We start from the raw sequence: 24,563 nt of genomic DNA, 5'->3' as shown, positions 1-24,563 counted from the left end.
GGCATATGGTACTGTGGTGATTTCAGTTCATTTCAGAGTTTCTTTTTGACATATCATTTAGTTTCATCATCTCTCAAATAGAGTTACTGGAAGAGCAAATATAAGTCTTTCAAAATGCTACAAACAAGGGACTATGTGTGTCTTCCTGACCCATGTAAATCCACCTATGAGCACTGCTAGAAAAATGAACAGGTGTTGTAAACTTCTAAATTCAAGCTATGAAAAGATCTCTGCATCTCTAATGTGTAAAGGCAAGCAAGCAATATTTTCCAGAGATTGAAGCAGATGTGTGTGAATCTCTTCCTGACTCTCTAGTTTGAGACTGTCCATGTTGAGAGTCTTTAAAGCACAGGTTCTACCTCAGTTTTACCATACATTCAGCAAGATGAGGCCTTTTCACTGACAATAACTATGAGATTTTAAAGTGAAAAGGGACATGTTAAACAGGAGATAGGATTGTTTTACTGATTTAAGTCATAAATTAAAAGACTATAATTTCTTTTGAGAAATATGCCATTTTTTAAAATTACAGACAGAAAGGTGAATGGTGATTTTTACAAGCCAGAACGCTAAGTACTGAATAGCAGAATATTACTATGGATTTTGGAAAACAGAGGTACCTGGTGTTGTAGCATGAGAGCTGCACTGACTATCTGACCATCAATAAGTTGGTAGTGTTCAGATGGTGTGTTATTCACATATTATGTCTGACTCATATCTCCTGATTTTCATAGAATCACAGAACCATTATGGTTGGAACAGACCTCTAAGATCATCTAGTCAACTCATCATCAGAGATTTGCATGGCTTATCCTTCTGGACTCCAAGGTACTGAGCGTCCTGTATGTTGCTCTGTGTGGGGGTCTGGGATCAAACATCAGGGAGCAGTAGCAGTCAGTGCCAGAGCTTCCAGACATCCATATGTCAGAGAGTCTCAGCTCTTGGGATACAAGGTGGATTTTTCGTCTTCCAGTAGTTAAACGGGAAAAGAAAAAAAAAAAAAAAAAAAAAGGGGGGGGGGGGGGAAGGAAGCAAAGAAATAAACAAGTCCCTAGAATGTGAGTCAGAATAAGAAAAGTGAAAAGCTGTAGCTTGAGAAGAATGGGCTTTTCATTTCATCTCATCATTATTTTTAACAGCCCTGCATCCTATTTCATATTTTATGGCTTGTAATCTTTAAATCATGATAGGGAAACATCCAGACTCTGAACTGAGGATGACAGAAAGCTGATGCCAGTGAAAGTGAAATGAGTAGACTTTCACTAGACAAAGTTCTTGAGATTCAGTGTGAAGAAGGATTTTTACTTACACCAGAATTGCATGATATTTCATGAATATCTGTTTGGATAGATTTGGACAGTAATCCAGTCAAAATCCCCAAGGTCTGCATGGCAAGTGTACTTTAAGGCAAGGAAAGTGTCTTCCAAAGAGCAGTGATTCCCCACAGAAACACAAAGTGTCAGACCAGAACCTTGGAAACTGACTGTCATTAATGGGCAGATTTCCTTACTTACAGCTTTTGCTGATGTGAAGTGGCATCTTAACATTAGGATAATTCTGCTGACATTTCCAGACCTGCTTCTGGAGATGGTATTGAAGTATTCAAAGTTGAGCCAGTGAAACAAAGGTCAGGTTTTAGGAGATGTAAGAGAAAATTGTGACACCAGAGCACTGCAGGTTAAACAAGTATGGTGGTTTTGGGATAGAGTTAATGTTCTTCATGGTACTTGGTATGGTGTTGTGTTTTGGATTTGGAATGAAAATAATATTGATCCAGATTCAATTAAGAACATCACCACCAGGTGGATCAGGCTAATAGAATTGAAGTGGCTCAGCTGATAAATCTCTAGATAGACTAGGAATGGATGGCTAGATTATTGTCTTATTATACCTTTATACATTATCAGTAGAAACTTACTTGTTCTATTACTTAGGCAAAAATTTGTCAAAGTGTGCAAAATATTGCTTATCCCACAAAAAACAGAATTATGTGCTAAGGGCTCACAGCTCTTTCTTCAACTTTTACATAAACACTTTTATTATTTATAAGTGTGTTCATGGGAACGTATTCTCACTGTACACACTCTGCCTGCCACAACTACCTGCTTCTTGAGCAAGCTAAATGTGGAAGCATGTTCTAATGGTTAAGCTGACCTTTATTTTCTGTTCTGCAACAGAACAGAAAATATGTATGGGTAATGCAGGAAAAATTGCATCCAGCTGAGTTGGCCCAGAGGGAAACCAGACCAAGAGATTTTAATTTTGGGTTTCAATTGTGTGTTGCAGAGAAACTTGTTTCTGAAAAGTGTGACTGAATTTAGCCTTAAAAGATCCCATTGGGATGAGGAGTAAAATGATTTCTATTAGAAAACGTCAAAATATTTGCAATTTTTCTTTCTTTTCTTTTTTTTCCTTTTTGCTACTCTGCCATAAATGACTGTCCCCACGCAGACTTCACTAGCAGTCCAGGTTATACCATGACATTGCATCTTTCTGCAAATAATCTTTTCCTCCAGGTTTGTGGCTTGATTGTAGAGTTAAAATTTACCATATATCACAGCGTACCACAGATTGGAGGTAGGGCATCTGCAAGAGAGAAACTATGAAGATCCTGTACCAGCAACAGTACCACTAATTGTGTGGCCCTGAAACCTTGCAGGGTAGGGAAAGATGAAGGTCAAACCCCGGTAGCAGTGGGATAAAACTGTGTGGAAACCCTTAGCTATGGATTGCCTTATTGCCCAGCTGTTTGCAAAGCAAACGGGCTTGTCTAATTAATTTAAAAAAAAAAAAAAAAGTTGGTCAATTAATTGGACTTAAATCTTTGGATGACTAATATTGACCTAAGCCTCCAGATGTCTGTGCAACAGCATTTCTTTCTGCACATTATATACAAAGCAGTGCCACATTCCCTCACTTCCAAAAGCCTTGCAGTGTTCCATATCTATCCTGAAGGAGCCCATGTTAAGAGCATGGCTAGTCTTTGCTGTGTTTAATTCTTTCTAGCCCAGCAAAAAAAGTACCACATATTTGAAGTTCCTCTACTTTTGAGGGTCTTATTATCAAGGCTGTGCTAGCTCAGAGGAGGAGGAACATTGGTTGGGAAGCTGCATCTTTTCACCAGGAGGACAATATGCTGATGGAGGATCCACTGAGGCAGTGGCTAACTACCACAGAATCTCATTTCCTCAGGAGGATCTCAGAGAAGAGACTCTTTACAATGATGGACAAGCTTTGAATAAGTCTTGCTGTAATGTATGCAAAATCACAGAATCACAGAATGGCCAGGGTTAGAAGGGGACTCAAGGATTATGAATCTCCAATCCCCCTGCCACATGCAGGGCCATCAACCTCCCCATTTAATACTAGACCAGGCTGCCCAGGGCCCCACCCAATCTGGTCTTGAACACCTCCAGGGACAGGGCATCCACTACTTCTCTGGGCAGCCTCTTCCAGCACCTCACCACCTCATAGTAACCCCTGACATCCAACCTAAATCTTCCTTCTCTCAACTTAAAACCATTTCCCCTTGTCCTGCTGTTATCTACCCTTTCAAAGAGTTGATTCCCCTCCTGTTTGTGGGCTCCCTTTTGGTACTGAAAGGCTGCAATGAGGTCACCCTGCAGCCTTCTTTTCTCCAGGCTGAACAAGCCCAGCTCCCTCAGCCTGTCTTCGTAGGGGAGGTGCTCCAGACCCCTGATCATCTTTGTGGCCCTCCTCTGTACCCTTTCCAACAGCTCTCTGTCTTTCTTGTACTGGGGGCTCCAGATCTGAACACTGTACTCCATATGAGGCCTCACAAGAGCAGAGTAGAGGGGGACAATCACCTCCCTGTCCCTGCTGGCCACCCCTCTTCTGATGGAGCCCAGGATACCATTTGCTTTCCGAGCTGCAAGCGCACACTGCTGGCTCATGTTAAGCTTTTCATCCATCAGGACCCTCAGGTCCTTCTCTGCAGGGCTGCTCTCAAGGACCTCTCCTTCCAGTCTGGATGGATGCCTGGGATTCCTCTGGCCCAAGTGCAAAACTCTGCACTTTGCCGTGTTGAACCTCATCAGGTTCACCTGTGCCCACCTTTCTAGCCTCTCAAGGTCCCTCTGAATGGCATCCCTTCCTTTTACCGTGTTGACTGCACCACTCAGCTTGGTGTTGTCAGCAAACTTGCTGAGGGTGCACTCGATTCCGTCATCGATGTCATTGATGAAGATGTTAAAGAGCACCGGTCCCAAGACAGATCCCTGGGAGACACCGCTCGTTACCGGCCTCCACCTGGACATAGAGCCATTGATGACCACCCTCTGTCTGCAGCCTTTCAACCAGTTTCTTATCCATCGAGTGGTCCACCCATCAAATCCACATCCCTCCAGTTTGGAGATAAGGATGTGGTGGGGGACCATGTCAAAAGCCTTGCTCAAGACCAGAAATGAAACATAAATGAAACCGCAAGTCCAAAATGAACCTAAATTCCCTTCTTCTCACATACTTATTCATACTGTCTTTAGGCTTTTCCCCAATTCCCTTCTCTCACAATTCTAAAAAGGAGAATGATAGTTCATTCTCAATGGTCTTGGTACCGTGAGAATTTTAATCATGATGATCTGGACAAATGAGACCTTGAACTATGTGAAAACCACCATTTCATGTATTGCTTAATTTTTCATAACTGTAAGACCATAAAGAAAGTGCTAGATCGTGTCCTGCACAGGTGTATAGTCATTCCCCACTTGACGATGGGGCAATTTGTCATGTGCCAGATTTACTACTCAGTGCTGTTGTTGGGGGAGAAGTCAGAGCTGCTCCAGTTCTGATCTCAGCTGTTCACAGAAAAACATGTTTTCAGTTCTGAAAAATAAAGTAAAAAAAAAATAATAAAAAAAGGCATAAATACTTTACTAGCCACAAACACTCCCTAAAGAGCAATAAATAGCACAAAAATATTAAGGTCAGTATTTATAACCAATGTCAAAACTGATCAAATAAGTCGCTGAGAACACTTCTTTTGAAAGTATCCCGTCCTCACACCAACCAAAAGCAACCCATCTGATTGCACTTGATGTGACAGCTCCCTTGTGACAGCTGGGTGCAGTTCTGGCAGTAACCTCTAGAAAGTATGTAATGCATGGGCACTTTGGAAAACAGCACCATGCAGGGGGGCACTCTGGTGGAACACAGACATTTGGAAAATGCTCCCATCACTACCCACGGTTTCAAGTCTCTGCAGAATCTTTCTCTAATACGTGAGCTGAAAACATACTTCAAACATACATCAGCATCTTTCCATTCATTAAGGTATTTGTGGAGAAGTAGGATCTGCACTTGAGTATACCTTGAGGGTGTAATTGTGTGTTGCTAATGTAATGGCTAGAGCTGGTGATCCAAATGGCAGCGTATGAAAGGTCAATATGCTGAATACAAGGTTGTGTGGAGCAACTGGAGGAAAAATGGAATCTGACTTAACAGTCAGAAGGAAAAGGGAAAGCAATGGCAGTGAATGAGAGAGTGACAAAATGACTTTTAAAAATAGACCCTGCAGAGATGAAAACAAAACCTTTAAGGAACTCCATCAATTAAATGCAACTAACGTCTTACAAAGAAAGGTAATAGATAAAGGAAGAAAAAGATGAAAGCCAAGCATTTAAGAGATGTAACTGGGTGCAGATATCAGAGGAGTCGTTTCTGTTTGTATTGGCAAGGAAACATCCTGTGTATATATCATGAATGCTCTTAAAGCATCATAGGAAATGACACGCAAGTCATAGTACATAATTCAAATCTCTGATACCATAGTGAACTCCCAAAGTAGTTTCTACTATGAGTCCTCTGATGGCATGCTGTACACATGAAAGCAGGACTTAACTCATACTTTCACATCATTTTTTGCCATTGTGACTCATATTTTCTCCCGAGCCATGTGACAAATCTGTGTGACTCTGGGTTCTATCGACAATCAGAAAAAGCTGGAGAACCCAGTGGAGCAATATTATAAGGATTTGTTTGAAACTCCACATAAATTTAAAATAGTATTATATCTTCACAAAATAAATCAGGCTAGTTTTCTTCCCTTGAAACTGCTTTGTGGGCATGTCTATGCTTCTATCATTGCTTTGAGATGATATCATTCACTGCTTGATCTTTTTTGCTTGTATAAGATTCATTTCTGTATCTGATTACATATTACAGTTGCTTCATAACTCTCATCCTCATAGTGCTGGGACAAGTGCATCACTTCATTAAGCCCAACTTTAGTAAAAGTAAGAATTTAAATCAGTAGAATCATGCAACAAAAAGAAAACATAAATCTTTCAGTGTCTTTACTGACTCTTGTTTCTCTGCAAATGTGAAAACTAAAAGTATCTTTTTGGAAAAGAAAAACAATCCAATGATTTTGAATTGATTATTTCTCTCTTTAGATGGTGTCATTACAGCTGGTATCATATCACAAGCTAATGTATTGTGCACTGCAAACTGACTCAAGTTTTTTATTCTTGTAGTGAGATAGACAGGAGGGCTATGGGTTTATGACACTGGTAATAAAGTAACAAAGGAGATGGACAGGAAGAGGAAACAGAAGTACAAGTGGCTTCAAGACCATGGTTCTGTACTTATTTATGTCACCTAAAGATCTGCTCTAGTATATTATCATTCATTTCAGTGTTGCCATATTCTGCTGCGGCCTCAGAAGGGTTGGCAGGCTGTGGGTTTTGTGCCCATGGCGTTTGGTGAAGTGCTCTCTCAGGTCACAATGTTAACTACTGCTACGTCAATCTATACCTCAAGAGGGAGACAATTTACAGCAATTACGGAGGATCCCAGCTAAATATTTTGTATGTCTGAGTCACATTCAGAGTTCTCAGAAAGCCCTTATTTCATATATACTTCCAGTCTTGAGGTTGCCTGTTATGGACGAATGTTGCCACAGTGATCTCAAAGCAGAAATACAAGCTGTAGGGATGTTCAGACATGTCCCAAGCCACTCTGGGGATCCATCGCCTGGGACAATGGACACATCTGTCTATTCAGAGTCTGAGGCTTGCTGTTCTGGACAGTCTGTTCATTGTATTTGTTGTATCTGCCTCATCTGATGGGTAAACCTTAATAAAATCTCTGTTACTGGCCATTCCTAACACAAAGCAAAAGTGCAGATCTGCAGATCTATTGCAAGGTGCACAAATACAATTTTACATATGAGAACAATTTCTTACCAAAAAAATTGTTTTTCAACATGCCTCAGATCCACTAAGAGGTCTGGTCAACCTTCCTCACTTTAGATATCTGCAAGGTGAAGCAGGAGGGCCTCACAGCTCTTCATTTTCAAAGGGGTACACCCACCTCCCTGAGTGAACCAGAATTGTCTTTATGGGTCAGCAGAAGCATAAAAAGGATTTTTCAAAATAAATTAAACAAAACCTGACTGGTCTTTTTATCCTTTAGCTAGAAGACTTTTCTTCTAAAGGAATCTCATGGAATGAGAGAGTAATCATAGCTGTGGGACCAAGAGCAAAACACTAAGACATCTGCATTTTCATCTTCCCCATTTTCAACAAGTGCAGATAGCTTCCGTTCCTTCCTCTAAGTTTGATGAGTTTCACAGTGTGGACAGTGACTAATTGCAAGGGAGACTTTTGGTAGCTATAAAGACATTCCCCTGAAGCATGTTACTAATCACCTGCACAAAACACAGCAGGAGGTAAGGAAGTGATGGTTAAAAGATCACCCCAGCTGCAGAGGAGCACAGAGGACTTTATGCGTGGCCAGCCCTTGAGTGCTGTGTGGTGGGAACAGACTGAATCATGCCCAGAACACCAGAGCATGAGTAAGAAAGCCCTCCACCACTGGGAGCTTGGTCATCAGCTCCCGTTCCCAGCCTTGCTCCCCTGAGTTGCTTTTTGCATGACTTCCTCTGTGCTCATCCTCTGCCCAAACAGGCAGTCTTATCCACTTGCAGTAAGGGCCAGCTGGATCAACCTGCCCTCATGACTCAAAGGCAACCGTCATAAATTCAGCATGACTAAGCATTAGCGGTAATAACACCAAAAAATAGCAAGGGAAGAAGCCTGCAAGAGAATCTGCCTCATCTTCTCATACAGTGTTGCTGCAGTGCATCAGTAATGACTTACTTCATGAGCAGTGAGGGAAGAAGGCTAAACCTTACAAGTGCACGATTTGCATGCTGGGCTCTTCTGCTTATTGAGGTCCTACATTTCAGAAGCCCAGTGCTGGATGAGAGACAGGTCCATTTAACTTGTGAATTACCATGATATATGCTTTTAGAGCTTTTAGAGCTGGAATTCTCAAAGGATGCGATTGCTGCTGAAAAACAAAGGGACCTGGGAAGTAGGTACCATGTGTTCATGGCAGGTTCCAGATTGGCTGGAGGGAGGAAGTGAAATCTTGCCCTAAACTGTAGGGTTTTGTACCAAACATTGGTTGGTGTTGTTCTGAATACAGTGGTTCTGCCCTTGTGGAAAGCACTAAGAGCACTTTACTTAAGGAAACTACACCTTCAAAACACATTGAAGGAAGCAAGCTTTGATTCATTTGCTGATGTTTCCATTAAGAAGGTGATTTTTTTTACTCAGAGTTAGCATTACAGTCAGCGTAGGAAGCAGACCACCTGTCTAGTCTGTGCTGATTTATGCTGGTGTAGTACTCAGCATGACTTTTGTCAACAAATTCCACTGGGAGAGAATAACAAATGGAGCGTGTTCAGTGAGTAGTTTAGAAAAACAGTGAGAAGAGATTGCAAGATTCACGAACCAAAAACTGGGCAGCATTTCTTGAATAGCTTATTCACTTGGGTTTATTTGCTCAGTGAGTTGAGAGTAAATATTGAGCCCAGTGAAAGGTGCTGAGGCCAAATAGGAAGAGTGCCAGAGGGATGGCAACAGGGACTGCAGGGCACTCATCCAGTTCATTTGACAGCTGTGGGGCTTAAACAAAGGGTCCCTGGAGTAAGAACAGCGTTGCCTACAGACCATGAAAATTTCTCCATCCGTTTTACCAGTGTATGGAAGAGCACTTACTTGTTCTAGAGGTAAATCCTTTCTCAACGGTTCACATAGTCCCCTGTCTTTTCACCAGCACTGCTGGGTATCAATTGCTAGAGTGGATAATTGACCTGCAAGAAAGGAGTTTGGGCAAGACTGTCTTTGACACTGTCCCCTTTTGTCAACACTCTAAGTTAAAAAATTATTTTAAGATGACAGTGGAGGAGCACAAAATATTTGTGGTACCTCTAAGCCATTCCATCCCATCTTCTTTACGGGATAACTGAGTGAGTGAGGAGAATGATTTTGATGCACTGATGATTTTCTTTGAACTGATGACCCTCTAGGAAATGTTCCCTAAGCTTCCTTAAACTACACTGGTTATGAGGATAACTGAAAAAAGGCACATGGCTTTACCTGTAGCTCTCCCTTCTGTGGTGATTTCCTTGCTTTCGCTCAACTCCTTTATGCCAAAATTTGGGCTAGGACCTCACACAGAACATCCACCCTTTAGAAGTTCAACAGCACATGATGCAGATTTCTTCATGTGAGCTTTTATTTCTTCACTGTCACTTGTCCAGCACAGAATGAAAGTTAGGTGAATATTCACGTGCCCTGGAACATTGCTTATTTATATGCAATTTCAACCGAATAGAAGGCTCTTCACTTCTTGGCCAAATCATTTTGCAGTCACTTGCTCTGCAGCTGCTGCATCCTACTGCTCCTACATGGCAGCACTACAGAAGTACCTGTGAGGGAAGCATCTGTCTGTCATAGCCTTACACAGAGTTTCGGGCTTCCCCTAAGTGGCAGCCATTATATCCCTGTACAGAGATATTAATAGCATATTTTCATCCAGCAACAGTCAGTGTCAGATGAACAGTGTTCAACAGGCATCAACTCTTCCAAAAACACCGGACAAATGTCTTTTTACTTGACCTATTTAATGCAATGTCATTGATCATTTCTGTGTTCAACAGCTCTCAAAACATTGATGTGTGTACGCTTACAAAATGAATATGTTCTCACTCTTTTTTTTCCTCCTTCAAGTGCCATGAGAAATTATTTAAGGAAGTTTTAATGAAATGCATCTGTCACTTATGAAGATAAATAGCCATAGTATGGCTTTCCATTACTGGAAATGGCAGAATTAAATTAGAAAATTACAATCCTCAGCATCTTCCCTGACTTGTTTTTGCATAATGTGTTAAAAAATATGCCCACATAGGCAGAATGTTGCAGTACCAATGGAGCATGTCATAAAACAAGACTTCTTTTTATGGTTGTTTTGTTAGTTTGTGTTGGGAAGTTTTCTCCTATTTTCAGTCCCATTTCTTGTTAAGGAGGCCCAATTAGTAAGTGGAAAAAAACTAGAGTGTCAAATAGACAAAATCCTCCCTCACTTCCAAAACCTAAGTTCTGGACTTCTCTCTATATTACTGTATATCTCCCAAGACAGATGAGAATATCAGGGCAGAGGATATCATCCAGATTTCTTAATTCTTCTAGAGTGGATCCTCTTTTCCATTTCATGGAATAAAAACTATTTTTATTAGAATCCTTGAGGCCACAGTTTGAACAATAAGAAGAAATACTGTATTCTTAATCTTAAATAAAAATACATCTGTTAAAGAAAACATTTAAATTAACAGTGAGATGGTGTGAAATTGGCTTAAGATGGAATGGGTTCCTATTAGTCCTTCATTAGCAAGCTGGTCTTTTCATCTGCAGAAGCATATTGTTTGTAATTGGTTTCCTCTTTTTAAGTGAAGAGTTAGAATCTACAGAGTCTGGCTCAGGAAGAGTAAGCTAGAATGTGATTTGCAGCCTTTCTGCCTGCTCCCTATCTGTGGAAAGAGATAGAAACTGAAATGAGCACACAGTGGGAAATCTCTTGTGCTCCTCACCTGTGCTTCCAGCTGGTAATGCAGAATGCATGCAGCATACTTGTGTCCTTTACCCATTGTGCCCACTGTACACCAACAGCACAAGCCTGTCAGCTTCAACTCATCTGGTATTTTTCCTCTCATTTTCATGGTGTTTCTCTCTCATTCTTTTTTATGACCTATGAATTTTGCATTTTTTTATTTTTATTTTTTGCTTGGGAAATGGCTGCAGAAGACACTGGAGTGTTTTAACCCTGTTTGCTAACTAAACTCAAGTTTCTTTCTAGGCACGTTCCTAATGAATCCTTATCCATCAATTTCTGAATAAATACTTTAACTACTGTGCTTTTATTCAAAGCTGCTCACCAGCCATAGTGCCCCTTACCAGCTGGCACATGCCTGCTATGCTGCAGTTCATGCTGAGCCCAGCGCTGTCTGTGCATGTCAGGAGTGTTCAGCCAGGAATCCTGCAGAAATGAGGAAGGACTGCCTGAATCACTTGCATCAGATCTTGTGGGTAGGCAAATGCAGATGCAGAGTTTGATGTGAGCAGAGAATATTTGTGTAACTAATGAACACAGCTGGTTTAAAAAAGTAAGAAGAAATTTCCCTATCACGTCTTAAAAAAAAGTTGGTTTTTTTTCCAAAATGAAACCAATGTAATTTTTGTTGTTCCAGTTATTCCAATCTGCTAAATTCCTAAAACATCCTTGAGACCTCTGTGAGGAGAGAAAGAACACTGAATACAATTTGAGGAATCCCAGGGCTCCTTGAGCACAGGAGGCATGGGATATGAAGACGGCTTTGTTGAGAGATGAGAGCTTTTAAAGTCCCATCAGCTTTTCTTTCAGCCTCATCTTAATTGAACGGCTCAGATAACAGCAGCCCTACAAGAAGCAAGCACTGGTTGTCCTAGCTTTGACCTTCAGCAATCTTCCAGAATTATGGATAAGGATGCACATCACTTCAGTTTTTCCCTGACTATACAAAGGAAGAAATGCTCAGATTTGAATATCCAGGAGAACTGGAACAGCATAATTAATGAGCAGGAATAGCACCAAGGTCACAGAGGAACAGCAGAAGTAGTGGTCAGCATGGCAAGTGCCCGGTCTCCAAGCAAGAATCAGTATTTGCTTCTCTACCAAATACTTCTCTATGCCTTATGCCATCTGGAAAAGGCATGTCTGTTTTTCTCTGCTTCATCGATGTTCCATCTCATTTAAAATCTCAGCTGAAAATGTATCCCTTCCCCCTTACTTTTGTCTTTCTGCTCTTATTTATCTCTCAAATATGCTACTGGTTTCTATAAAGCCGTTTAGATGCAGAATCTGCATGACAGACAGAATTCAGAGACTTAATCTTTTTACTCTTGCTAAGATATCTGTATTGGGCACAGTGTGCTACTGATGTAAGAACAGTCTGCAGGACCAAGCTTCATTTTGTTCTGGGATACATAAAGGAAAGAGCAATTAATTTATTTAGAACGATCCTAATTGTAAATACTACCATCAGCTCCAAAGACATAGAGCTCTGGGAGTGCTGTAGCAGAGAATGCTGTGCACTACGGGAATGCTGGCCCAACATGGACTGGGGACACAGGAGCCAACTGGCCCTTGAAATTAGTAGATCAAGAAGACAAATGACTGGTGAGTGAGCTGCAGGAAGCTGTAGAAAGTCACATACTAAGAGAAGATTAGCTACTGACATCAATCTAGCAATCAGTGCAAATCAAGGTATGTGGACAATAACATCAGCAAAGCTAACCAGAAGATATTAAGGAATGCTTCTGCACCTATCTCTACTTCTGCTCTTTCCTGTGACTAATCCTTGCTACCGTAGGGAAAGCAAAACAGGGGGGAAAAAACAAAAAAGGAGGAAAAAAGCCCGAGAAGCAAAATTATGTATGAAGTGGAAAAAGTTTCTTCCTATCCCTCTTAGGTAATCAGTGGAAGCTCCAGAACATGAAGTACATTTCACACAGATATACAGTGGAAGCAACACCTTGAACAAATAGTTCATGAAGGCTTTTTTTCAGATCCACTTATTTTTCAAGGATTCATATCACAAGTTTACATAAATAGAATTTGAAAGCCCTACTCCAGAATTTCATTCTTCTAACGGTTGGTAACCTTTCCCAATTTCCAGTCTAATTCATGACAAATTTATATCCATTTGATCTTGTTCCAGCATTATTCTTGAAGTTAAATAATTCTTTTCCCTTCTTGATATTTAGTCCTTGATGTATCTATGAAGAGTGATTATCTCCCCCTCTGTACTCTCATTTCAATAGAATAAATAAGCCAAGTCCTTTTTTATCATTTTCCGCAAGACAGACCTTCTGTTTCTGAACTCATCCTAGAAACCCCTCTCTACACCCCTTGCATTTTTAGTTTATCTTTTTTGTGCAGAGGTGACTGGGAATGCAGCATGTGAAATGAGCCCTTAATGATATTGTATATGATATATTCCTGCCTCTACTGACAAAGCCTATCCTGATGCACCCTTGAATAACAGTAGGTATCACCACTGTATCACATTTTGGTCACTGGGCAATGGGACAGAAGCACAGTGTTTTCAAATGGACAGCAGATTAATCCTGTATGATTCGTTTGGATGTCAAAAGATATAATATATACTAGGAGGATGGAAGTTACACTTTCTTCTATGGCAAATTTGTTCTTTTATGCAAAGCACTTTCAAACAGAAATATTCTGGAGAAAATTTATGGAGAAGTGGAAATTTCCATTCTCCCTTTACATGAATACAACACGCTTTTAAATAGGAGGCCTAGCTCCTAAGAGTACCCAGTAAGCAAACACAGAGGGACAAGGCTATTTTGGATTTTGCTTTGATGAAATGTGGGATTTTCTGACATGTTTTGTTTTAATTAAAAATCACTTTGCAGAAAGATAAAAAACAAAGACTTGCAAATCTGAAGTCAATGGAAATGAAACAGTCTCAGAAGTCCTAATCTCCAGGGGCCTTGTCTTGACTTCAGGGGGGGCTGAGCTCACTCTGCACCTCTCTAGATTTGGGCCTGAAGAAAGCAGTCTTTCTTGCCAAGGGCAATGTCTTTATAGGCTCTTTTGAGCCAAGTGCAAAAGGCAACAGCACTTAAATAGCTTTTAAACAGACAAATATTGAAGAAAAGTGTATTATGTAGGGAAAAAAGATTCCTGTTTGTTTTGATTTGTTTTGAAGATTATGAAGCAATCAGGAAAGTGCACACTCAAATGGTACAATTAAAAACCTGTTTCATAAACAGCTGCTTTTTGTTTTAATGGGGTTTCCTTATTTCTTGCTTGGATGTCAATACAAGCATTTAGTAAAGTCAAGGTGAATACTTTTTTTAGTTCAGGAAACCCCAATACGCTGTGAACTTTCTGCTTAGCCAGAGTCTGCAGCAGGTTTTGAAAATAAATTTCTTCAGGCAGGTTGTAATGAAGTCTGTGGCAGATAATGATGACATACTTTCCAGCCTTAGAATATTATCACTTCTCTATGTTGTTCATTTGGGGAAGGGAGAACAATTCTCATCCCTTGGTCGGCTGTACATTGGAGAGTGGCTGCTCTGGGTTAACAGTTACACCAGTTTGAGTTTGGCCACTGTTTGAATATTGTACTTGTTGAAAAATGCAGATTTAAGTCCATCAAAATCTGATTATGGAAATATACTGGCCTTAAATTTGTTAGCAACAAACATTTCTGAGTGAAAGCTAAATTTCTTTGTTTCTCAAAAGAGAATGTTTCGTTAAAACACTTACACTTCAGTTTTGAAGTAGGAGGACAAACAAAATAGTGCAAAAAAACCTTCACATTTTATTTGATTGAAAATGATTTGTAGGATAAAATGGATGAGGAGAACAAGAGTGTATTTCATGCTGGAAAACTGTTCTCCTTTGTTTGCCTGTTTGTTTCAGGTCTGAGGAAGTCAAACTTCTCCTTGATATTTTGTTTTGGCTGGTGCCCTTGATCCTCATGGCTACCCAGAAGGCTCAGAAGAGCCAGACGACCCTACTGAAATTATACTTATTTGCCCTCAATGTGATGTCAAAGGTTTTGAGGGGAAGGCACAACTTTCTTTTTAATAGACCTTCCTGCATTTTTCTGCATCCATTTCTTTCACTGTTCTTTTAACCCAGTTAAACATTCTAGTATCAGAAAGCAATCTGGACAAAGCACTTTTTGCATTCTAAATGAAACTAGATCAATTTGCGGAAGAAGAAAACCTCCATCCTTGCTGATACACTTTTATGCTGCCTCAGTGGATTTAGTGTAACTGAGAGCTGTGGATTCCACTGTGGGTCTCACACAAACCCCTCACATCTTTGCAAAGTACAACACAAATTAGTGCTTGCAGTAGTCTCTCAGCTTTATACCATGCATGCAAAAATGATCTCAGCTCATTTTCAAGATAGAGAATTCAGTAAGATTCAATGACTGACCCATTGTTACTTAACAATTCATTTGTGAAATGTAATTGATTAATTGGAAGCTCTTGTCTTCCTTTCCTGGGGCCAGCATGTTTCAATCACAGTAGGAATAGACCATCAACAAGCCTCTCCGTCAGAAGTCTGTAATCTTTTACTGATGGCTTGCTTGGCAGGCTCCGATGGGTACTCTGGGACATCATCCAAGAAAGACCCACAGAAATTAATTTTCTCCTATCTTTTTCTGAAATATAGGTCAGCCTTTCATGGCTCTGCTAAAGCAAAGACAAACTTAATCACTTAGAACAGCCAGTAAAACCTGGAAAACGTGAAGGTTTTCAGGATCTCCCACTGAAGATCTTCCAAGAAAAAATAATATTCTGACTGCCCTGAAGATGGCTTTAACTTAAAAGAAAGAAAGAAAGAAACAGGGAAAACAACTATCTTGGAGTCTGCTCATAAACTCATGGATTTGTGTGGATTCTCTTTCCTCAGCTTTTTCTACTCTTTTAGCCTTTCTTCTTATCTGCCTTTCAATTCCCAGAGTATGAAGCCAATTAAGAACAAAACAAAAAACAAACAAACAAACAGAACCGATGGAGAAATGTTAAGCAATGTCAGAGAAAATCTAACACAGAATTCAGAAACTCCAGACTTCCCCTCCAACTTTTCAAATCACCTGATAGCCCCATTCTGAAATGAATAAATCATTGTATGGAAATGATGCAGACAGCAACACTGAGATGCTACTGATGTGGTTCTAATAAATTTTGCTCTTTAAGCCATTATGAGACTATTGGTTCTTCTGGGCCCAGTCTGCAGGCTTTGCAGGTGAAGCAAAGCCCACCTTGCTGGGACACAGTATTTACTAAATTCTTACAGAGCTGCTTGGCAATAGTCCAAAGATATTATTTAAAACAAGCTTTTCTACCCTGGCCAGTCACTTGTGTGAACATGAATCCACATCTGCTTGGCTTATTTGTAGAGAATTCTGTAGTCAATTTGCTTCTTAAAACATATCCTTCATCACATTGGGAAACAGTAAATAATTATTTAACCTTCCCCCACTGAGAGATTTAGTCAGTTTCTGTCTCCATGATGCAAATTCACAATACTGGGGTCAGAAAACATGATCATCAGCACTCATTTCCTGGACAACTTCAGAAATATCAAGACAAACTGTACTTACTTAAGGCACATTTCTTAATGCTCTCAAGCTTTCCTGCTGTCTTAACATCATCAGCCACTTAACCACTCTATAAGCTTTCAGTATTTTTCCTAACTTGGTGTAACTAAATATTGATCATGACTAAGATAGTAATTGAGTTCACTCGTGATAATAGATGGCCCATTGACTACATCCATTAAAGCCTCTTTAAAATAATGAAAAAAAAAACAACTTTAATTGCCTGAAGAGATATGGGCTGATGTTGCAGCAGATCGGAACCTATTAATAACAGCAAATTCAATCACAAGCCTACCTTGCTTATGCTTGTCATATTAATGATTCACAGGGAATAGAAAGCTGAAAAAAATGGGTATTCCAGGCAGAATACTGGGCTGGTTATGCAATTTTTTAAAAACATCCTCTTTCACTGCTAAATATATTTTCATACAGAGCAGAATGTGATTGAAAAGAGCTTGTTCTTCAGTGGATAGTTTTTCCTTCATCACGTGAAAGATCATGAAATTTGGTATTTGTTTTACGCCCTGTCATTTGCCACATGAACAGAAAGATCATTGAATTACTATAAGTTAGTTCAAAGGAAGGATGCAAACGGTGTATAAACTTTTAGTGTTTGTGTCTGCTTGAAAACTGGAAGCAATTACAAATAAATCTGCATATTTGTGTGAAGGATCTGAGGGGCTTTTTAAGCCATGACCTTCAATATATTAACAAAAAGCTGCTTCAGGCTGATAATAGTGGCTGACAGACTTATCTCAGTACCTTGCAAATTTCTGTAAATGGTCACCTTGGAACACAGGTAATGAATTACGTTTTTGTGAACACCCAAAAAGTTTGCTAAGAAGAGAGCATCGTGAATGTAGGGATGGGAGGATGGTACCTCTGTCATCTCATCAGGAAGGGAACAGCTAAGCTTCCTTAGCTTTTTGCCTTGGAGCTCTGTGATCCTGAATGCATTGCTTCTGCTTTATCTATCCCAAAGCATCTGTGAAGCAGTAACAATTCAGGATGGTGCACCAAGAGAAGTGGTGAAACAGATCTCTGGTTTCTTCAACCTGCTAACTGTACCACATATTATCTGAAGCCAACTGCTTCACTGAAATTGGCAGGCATGTGAAGGCGACTCTTGAAGACAGTTTCCATTGCACTCAGTGATATGCAGAACTTTGTTTTGTCTCTGAATTACAATGAAATGAAATATATCTATTATGAGGTCATTCCACTTTTTTTCAGTAAAAAAAAAACCTACCCAAGCCGTCTGTGATTGGCAGCAAGCCTAAAGGTGCCATCAGCAACATCTGGGAACACAGTTTCACCTCGTAGATGCTGAGCAACAATCTCACTGAAGCTGATGGGAAAGCCGTTAATTCTTTGCATTTGAAAATTAGGCCCCCAGCCAACATTTTCCCATTTAAAGCTAGGCACTGCAATCACTGCTATCACAATGTGTTCCAAATGTGCCTGCAGCAGCACTACATTTTTCATATATGAAAGAAAGCCTTTTGCAGTTAAGCGTTATTGTCCTTTTTATCCAACCTGAAAAGTTCAGAGCAAAGTCAAATAGATATTTGACTGACTTGTCACGCAGAAAGGCAATATCCCCATTGCTCCCTGCTGGAATCCCTGACACAGCCCCCTGAAACAGCTGCAGGAGACCTTATAGCCATTCACTCTTGGGCAGTTATTGAGTTTAGGGAAGTATTACTTTAGGAACTTAATGGAAAAAGCACGCCCTGAGTGCCAAGGGTTCATCTTCTTGAAGCAGCTTGCTGATTCTGTTTTCAGCCCTAAATATCTGCTTATCATTGGACTGAGAAGCCCACTTCCTTAAGTCTCTCCCGGATGCACTCACTGTTTGTTATTACTCTCGCAGTGCTTGATCCAGCATTAAATTAACCTCACAGACAGAAGGTGAATAACTGTGACTATTCTTTTACTTCAAAAATGGAAAACACAACAAAAATCATGCAAAATGATCAGATATATACACCTGTCTGAATTTAAGATCATTGTATGCCTCTCAGAAAAGGTCATTTTTACTCCATTTGCAACAAGATAGAAGGTGACCTATGATTCTAACTTGCTGATCCAAGACCCTCAGCAAACTTGTTCCATTTCCAAAGAATGAGATTTAGTAGTCTTACTGCCTACAATAAATTCAGAAATCATTTCAAAAGCCACTGATGTGCCAAGTCTTAATCTTCGAAAGCAGACCTAGATCATTTTATTCACAGCAACAGTTTGGAGAATATGCCTGTGTGTTAAGGAGGTAGTCTGGCTAATGCTCTGAAACAGCAAAACCACAAACGCTTGGGTTTTATGTGAAATGTATTCAGGTGTAGCTTGGCTACAGAGTCTGGTGTTCAATGAGTAGAGAGACCCCAGACAGGTGATTCAGAAAGACCATCTATCAGCAGGAACCTTGAAAGCCATAGAGCATGACAACCTGGGAAAAATTCAGAAAGATGTCAGGCACATGAAGTTTCAGATAGGAAAGAGGGAAGCAGCAGATCTCTGTTAAGAGAGGCACTGGGTGAGGGACATGGCTACACAAGGGAGACAGGTTCTGTGTGTGAGAGGAAAAGGCACTACGCAAGATTGTGTCAGAAAACCTCAAAGCTTGAGAACCTATGGCAGCAGTAAGGAAATGGAGTCAGAGAAATATATACAGTATTTTATTTTCTCACATGCATCAACCTCTAGAACAAAAAGAGTTGGTGCTAATAAATCTTTTTTAAGCATGGCTGTATGTTTTAGCCATGTGTTTAACGAAAATCCTGAAGAATTGAACTATAAAACAAGAGCACCTCCAAGCAAAGTCTTTTAAACTGAAAACTGACTTGCATCAGCTGGGACTCAGTTAAGCTGAGCTACACATTCATCCTTCTCTGCAAAGTTCAGAGACAGGGAAGCTGTGCCCAAAACATCACAATCACTGGTTCTACTGGCTATTCAGATAAACATATTTAGAAGAAGGCAAGACCCAACTGGGAGCTGCCTAGCGAGTACTGCCTAGCAATAAGGGCTCTTGCTGGTGTGAAACTAAACCACACCAACTGTGTTTTGGGGAAACTGTAGTTTCTATCAGTCGGTATAGGAGGAGGCTTAGCATCAGGCACACTCTGCTGAAATGTTTTTGACTTCATGGAATAGCACTGTTGAATTCATGTGGTCAGTTGAATTCTCTTGGAGAAACTGCTTTCCAAAGTCCAGCAAAGTCTTTCAGGATCTTTGAAGCAGGAATGTTGTAGTAGCTTGATTGGTTTTGAAATTTCAACCATCACTTCAAATGCCATAAAATTGGCCTTTTCCCTCTTGTAAACACAATTCACTTGAGGGAACTGAAGCAAGGCAAGTTCATATTTATATCTGTATATTGCTCATCCATGTGATCAAGGAAGAAATCACATTTGATTGGTGTTGTGTTTTATCCTACATGGTAGGAAAGCCACAACACAGACTGCACAAACATGGTGCCTACCAGCTTCCACCCTGCTCTGTTCTTATGCTCCGTTCCATATGCTTTATAACCCTGCTTGTGCACATCAGCATCCAAACAGACATAAATTCTGCTGCAGATTTAAAAGCAGACTTCTGCATTTATGCAAGGTGAGGTAAGCAGATTTACAGGAGAGGTAATTCAGTCAAATGTCCCCGTGCTATTTTACATAGCACTGAAAGTAAGATGAGACCACCCCACTCTTTCTCTCTCTCTTTTTTAAGAAATGAGATTTTTCCCCTTTTATAAACACAGTAATTCATCTTACTCCATTCTTATCCCAGAACCTGCTTTATAGGCTGTTTTTCTCCATTTCATAGACTGACACGTTTTCAGCATTGATTTGTTTGTTTCCTTTAATGGGCAAAGCTGTTGTAGTGATGCACCCTGGTGTTGGGTGATATTAGCCATCAGGGGTTCAGGGCTGACACTTGAAAGTGCGGGCATTAAATGATGAATTAAACTTGTCATTCAGAAGCTCCATCCTGCTTATATCTATGGCATGTTTTGTCCTTGATAAATATTCCAACCAAATAAGAAAAAATGCTTGGAGTAATCAAGAAGAAAAGAGGAGAGATGAAACTGTCTGAAGGTTAGAAAATATTTCATATAAGTGATGACTCATCTATTTTTATTTTCCATATGTAATCCCAGACGTGTAAAAAGCCGTGACTAGGGGATACCCTGTGAAAAAGAAACAGCTTGGCTGGAATTGAGCACCCAATTTGTAATCAGGCTCTCAATTAGAACACAAACGCTGTCAAACAGTAACATTATCACCTATAATTGGTCCAACAGGAAGAAACACTAATTGTGACATTAGCAGCCAGAATGGTTTCAGGCAGCATCTCTGTTAAAATGCAAACACACTAATTGACATGATGAGGAAGATGAAAAAAAGAATGTAATAAAATAAGTTGTTATGCTTTATCTCAGCAAATGAAAGGCTACTTTAGAAACACTCAACAGCCAAAGGAAGGGCAGGTAGCTTTAAGCAAAGCTGTGAATGAAGTAATTAGCATCGTTGATTCACTGCCTTTGTCTCAGGGAGCCAAAGTAACTACAAAGTGATGAGTGAAGGCCAGAATCTGCTTTCTGCCTCATTAGTGTGAATTCGAAGAAGCTTCCCTAAAGTCAGTACAGTTGAGATTTATAGGATTTCTTGTCTGGCCCCTCAATTACAAGCTCTGAATCGAATTCTTCCTCTTCTTGGGACTCGGGGTAGCAAGGCAGACAGTAAGAACCTCTGCCTTTCATAAATCAGATGCAAATTGATAAGCAACTGTTCTGCCACAGCCTAGTGAGGAAAGATCTACCTAAGTAAAGGTTGGGCTGTCACGTGGATCCTATTGGTCTAACACACCTCAGGCAGTTCAACTCAGCGTGCTTAAGAAGTGAGACCACAGAGAGGGACATGGAGTCTGCTCTGTTCCCACACAGTCCCAAGCCAGATGAACATTGCCATATCTCACTGCAGGGTCTTCCCACTAACCTGACACGTCTAGACACAGTCCCCATCCTCAGCTCTCTCCTTGAAAAGTTTGTTGTGTACAGACGTTTTGCTTTGGTATCACACCTCAAATGTAATACATCCCCAGAGTACAGATAACCAATGTCCTGGGCTGGGAACTCTGTGGTAGGAGGGAGACACAAAAGATGTCTGATAGCACCAGGAGTGCTTATACTCGGTAGTAGATGTTTCTTCCCAGAATCCAGCTGAAACACACTGCTGTTAGATACCACTTCCTTGTTGCCCTAGCTTAATTCTTCTGCATTATTTCTTTCCTTTTGCTTCACTGACACTTCAGTGGTCCTATCCAAATTACTGGCCCCATTTTTTGCTGTGAGTGAAGCCTTTCAAGGCAGCACCGCCTAGAGCTGACACTGTGTTATCAGTGAAGTATTAGCAGAAACGTAAAAACTAAGCAATTGCTGATGCTCACTCAGTCTACTGTATTACCATCTTACACTCACAGTGCTGCAGTTTCCAGTAGTCTTCTGCTTAAGTCTAAGGCCACATGATATTGTCCAGCTGTAGTATTACCCTATTAATATTTCACATGAAGTTCTGGCACAGGTTTACTAGCATGTGGATTTATTAATTTTTCTGGGTCTTTTCCAGCACCTACAGAGATGCAATTAGAACCCCAAGAAGTAATATCATTTTCCTGGTACAAATTTGAAATGTCTGAGGTTTTTGAGTCTTTTCCTGGCAGAATAAACCTTCCAGGAGTGTAACACACTCAGCTCACACTCCGCTCTGCTCCTACTGAAGTACCTTGTCTGGCTTAAGTCTCTTCCGTTGTTTTACTGGTGCTGAACTACAGACATCTGCCAATGTGACTCTTTTTCTCCATTGTAAAGGTTAGAACTGTATTTCATCTCACCCCACCCTCGTCCTTCGAGACATCCTGAGATCTCTTCTGCTTTTCAAAATTAATTGCCAGTGACACAGTCAATTCATTAGCTAAATTAAAAACCTGGGAAGCATACTGTCCAGATCTGCTGATCGCAGCCTATCACAGAATTGTACGAAGTATTTCCTTACCTGTTCCTCATTAACAGCTCTATTGACCAGGCTTCAACTCTTTCCCAAATATACATACCACTCTTCTCCTTAAAGAGCAATCAAAAAGGGAGATAAAAAGGCAGCCTGGCAACTCAACCGCTGGATCTTATTGATTTCTTTGCCTCTCTTCATTAATAGGTCCATTTTCACTTTCTGTCTTTCAACGTATTAACATCTGTTTCTTTTTCATTTAGTACCTATTAATAAAGATTCCTTTTCATTTCAGCTTTCAGCTGTGGCAATAAAACAAGGTAATACAGTGGAAAAAGTATACATCTATATACTTTTATGTGCTACCTGATTTCTTTGGGACTATTAGGTAACAGCCTGCTAGCTGCTAGTACTGTCTTTGGACCATGCTTTTTTTTTTTTCCTTTTTTTTTTCTTTTTCCAAGCACATGCAGATTCCTTCACTGAGAGCAGTGTGTTGCATGAAGGCAGGGCTGTACCCCCACTTATGTTTCTTGCCCCCAGGCATCTCTGGGCTTTTTCTATATTGTCCCCCAAGCAGATAGCAGAGCCATTTGGGTGCATACAGTGCCCATATCGCTTACACTGATGACAAGCAAATCCCATTTGTCCTAGCTCAACCACATCACAAAACTTCCACCCGCTCAGCAGCTTTGTCAGTGGATGGAGCAGAGAAGGCATTCTGAAGAGAGGCAACGACTGACTCAACTGAAGGGAGAGCACCTGGAGGCACAGGCACGGCTCTGTCTCATTTAGAAGAGAGTGAAGTTTCTAGTCATGCCGGTGTGACTCATTGCTGGGGCCAACTGTGGCTTCCTGGTGAGAGGAAGGTCAGTGAAATGTCTTTATAATCTCTGCCAAAAAGAGTAATTGGGGAAGGTGCGGCCTCTCTCAGCGGGGTGTTGAAGATAAAGGGATCGATCCAGTTACTCCGTTCCTAGTAGCTGAGTTAGAAATTGGAACTGTCACCTGTGTGTAGACTGTTAAAGGCCATGGAAGACTTACCTTTCACTCACATGAGCTGAGCATTTGGCTCAAGCTGGCCAAATCCAAGAGGAAAATGCAAAGAACTGAAAACTGCAGAAGTCCCACATACTGCCTTCACATGACAGAAATCAGATCTGCAAAAGCAGAAAAATAACCTACACTAAACCATCTGAGGGAATTTTTAGAATGTTTTCTGTGCCTAACACACCACTTTTCTGCAGTAATTGCCATCCCTCTTGTGGGAGACTCACTAGCATGTGGTGCTCAAACACAGGAAGACAGCAGTCCAGCAGAATTTGAAGAAGGCAGGTTTGAGGACTAGGCTCCCAATCCACAGACATGCACATTCATGTGACTGTCCACTGGAGTAAAAGAAGAGGCTGAGTGGAAAGTCCAGTGGGCCACTTGTGTGCATTCCAGTATTTTTCCAGTCTTGCTCATCTAAGAAAAGGAAACCCAAACCCCAGAGTACTACTGAAGGCTAAATGTGAATGGCTGGAGTTCACATGTTGAGCAAGTGAATCTAAAGGACTGCAAAGCACAAAGGGCTTGCAAGAAGAGGAAAGAGGGCATGAACCGAGCCCAGCATCATTGGGAAAACACTGTCATAGAATGGCCTGGGTTGAAAAGGACCACAGTGATCATGTAGTTTCAACCCCCTGTTATGTGCAGGATCACCAACCACCAGACCAGGCTGCCCAGAGCCACATCCAGCCTGGCTCTGAATGCCTCCAGGGCTGGGGCATCCACAACTTCCTTGGGCAAAGGATGGGCTTTGAATTTGCACGCCCGTATGGGGCTGAATGCAGCATAAAGTGCCCTTCTGTACAGAGTGCATTATGTAACTCTTCATGTGACAGTTGCCCTGAAGTTCCTTCTTCAGCTCCTCTGTGCAGAAAGATCTTGTTTCTTTTCTAGCGCTGCGCCTGCAATTACACTCTTTAGCGCTACAATTATGGGGAATTACTCGGTGGTTCTGCTCCAGAGTATCTGTATATTAACATTAATTTGATATAAGCAGAAGAATAACCACATGACAGAATAATTGC

General features: G+C 40.7%; 1 protein-coding gene across 13 annotated transcripts in view; it reads left to right on the top strand.

The window, feature by feature from the left end:
- The window catches only part of ALK (ALK receptor tyrosine kinase), a 332,192-nt gene that overhangs the window by 14,439 nt on the left and 293,190 nt on the right, over positions 1–24,563 (top strand). For 11 of the 13 annotated variants that reach the window (XM_090134723.1, XM_090134729.1, XM_090134719.1 and 8 more), the window contains 2 exons: positions 735–828; positions 23,143–23,357. The gene's annotated coding sequence lies outside the window, so the exon portion shown is untranslated. The remainder of the gene's footprint in view (positions 1–734; positions 829–23,142; positions 23,358–24,563) is intronic. The other 2 variants (XM_090134725.1, XM_090134727.1) reach the window with 2 other exon arrangements.

This window comes from Phasianus colchicus, chromosome 2 (assembly GCF_987193195.1).
Source record: "Phasianus colchicus chromosome 2, bPhaCol1.hap1.1, whole genome shotgun sequence".
In the NCBI taxonomy this organism is placed as follows: Eukaryota; Metazoa; Chordata; class Aves; order Galliformes; family Phasianidae; genus Phasianus; species Phasianus colchicus.
The sequence above is the reverse complement of the archived record's forward strand: the minus strand, read 5'-3'. Positions and strand labels throughout refer to the sequence as shown.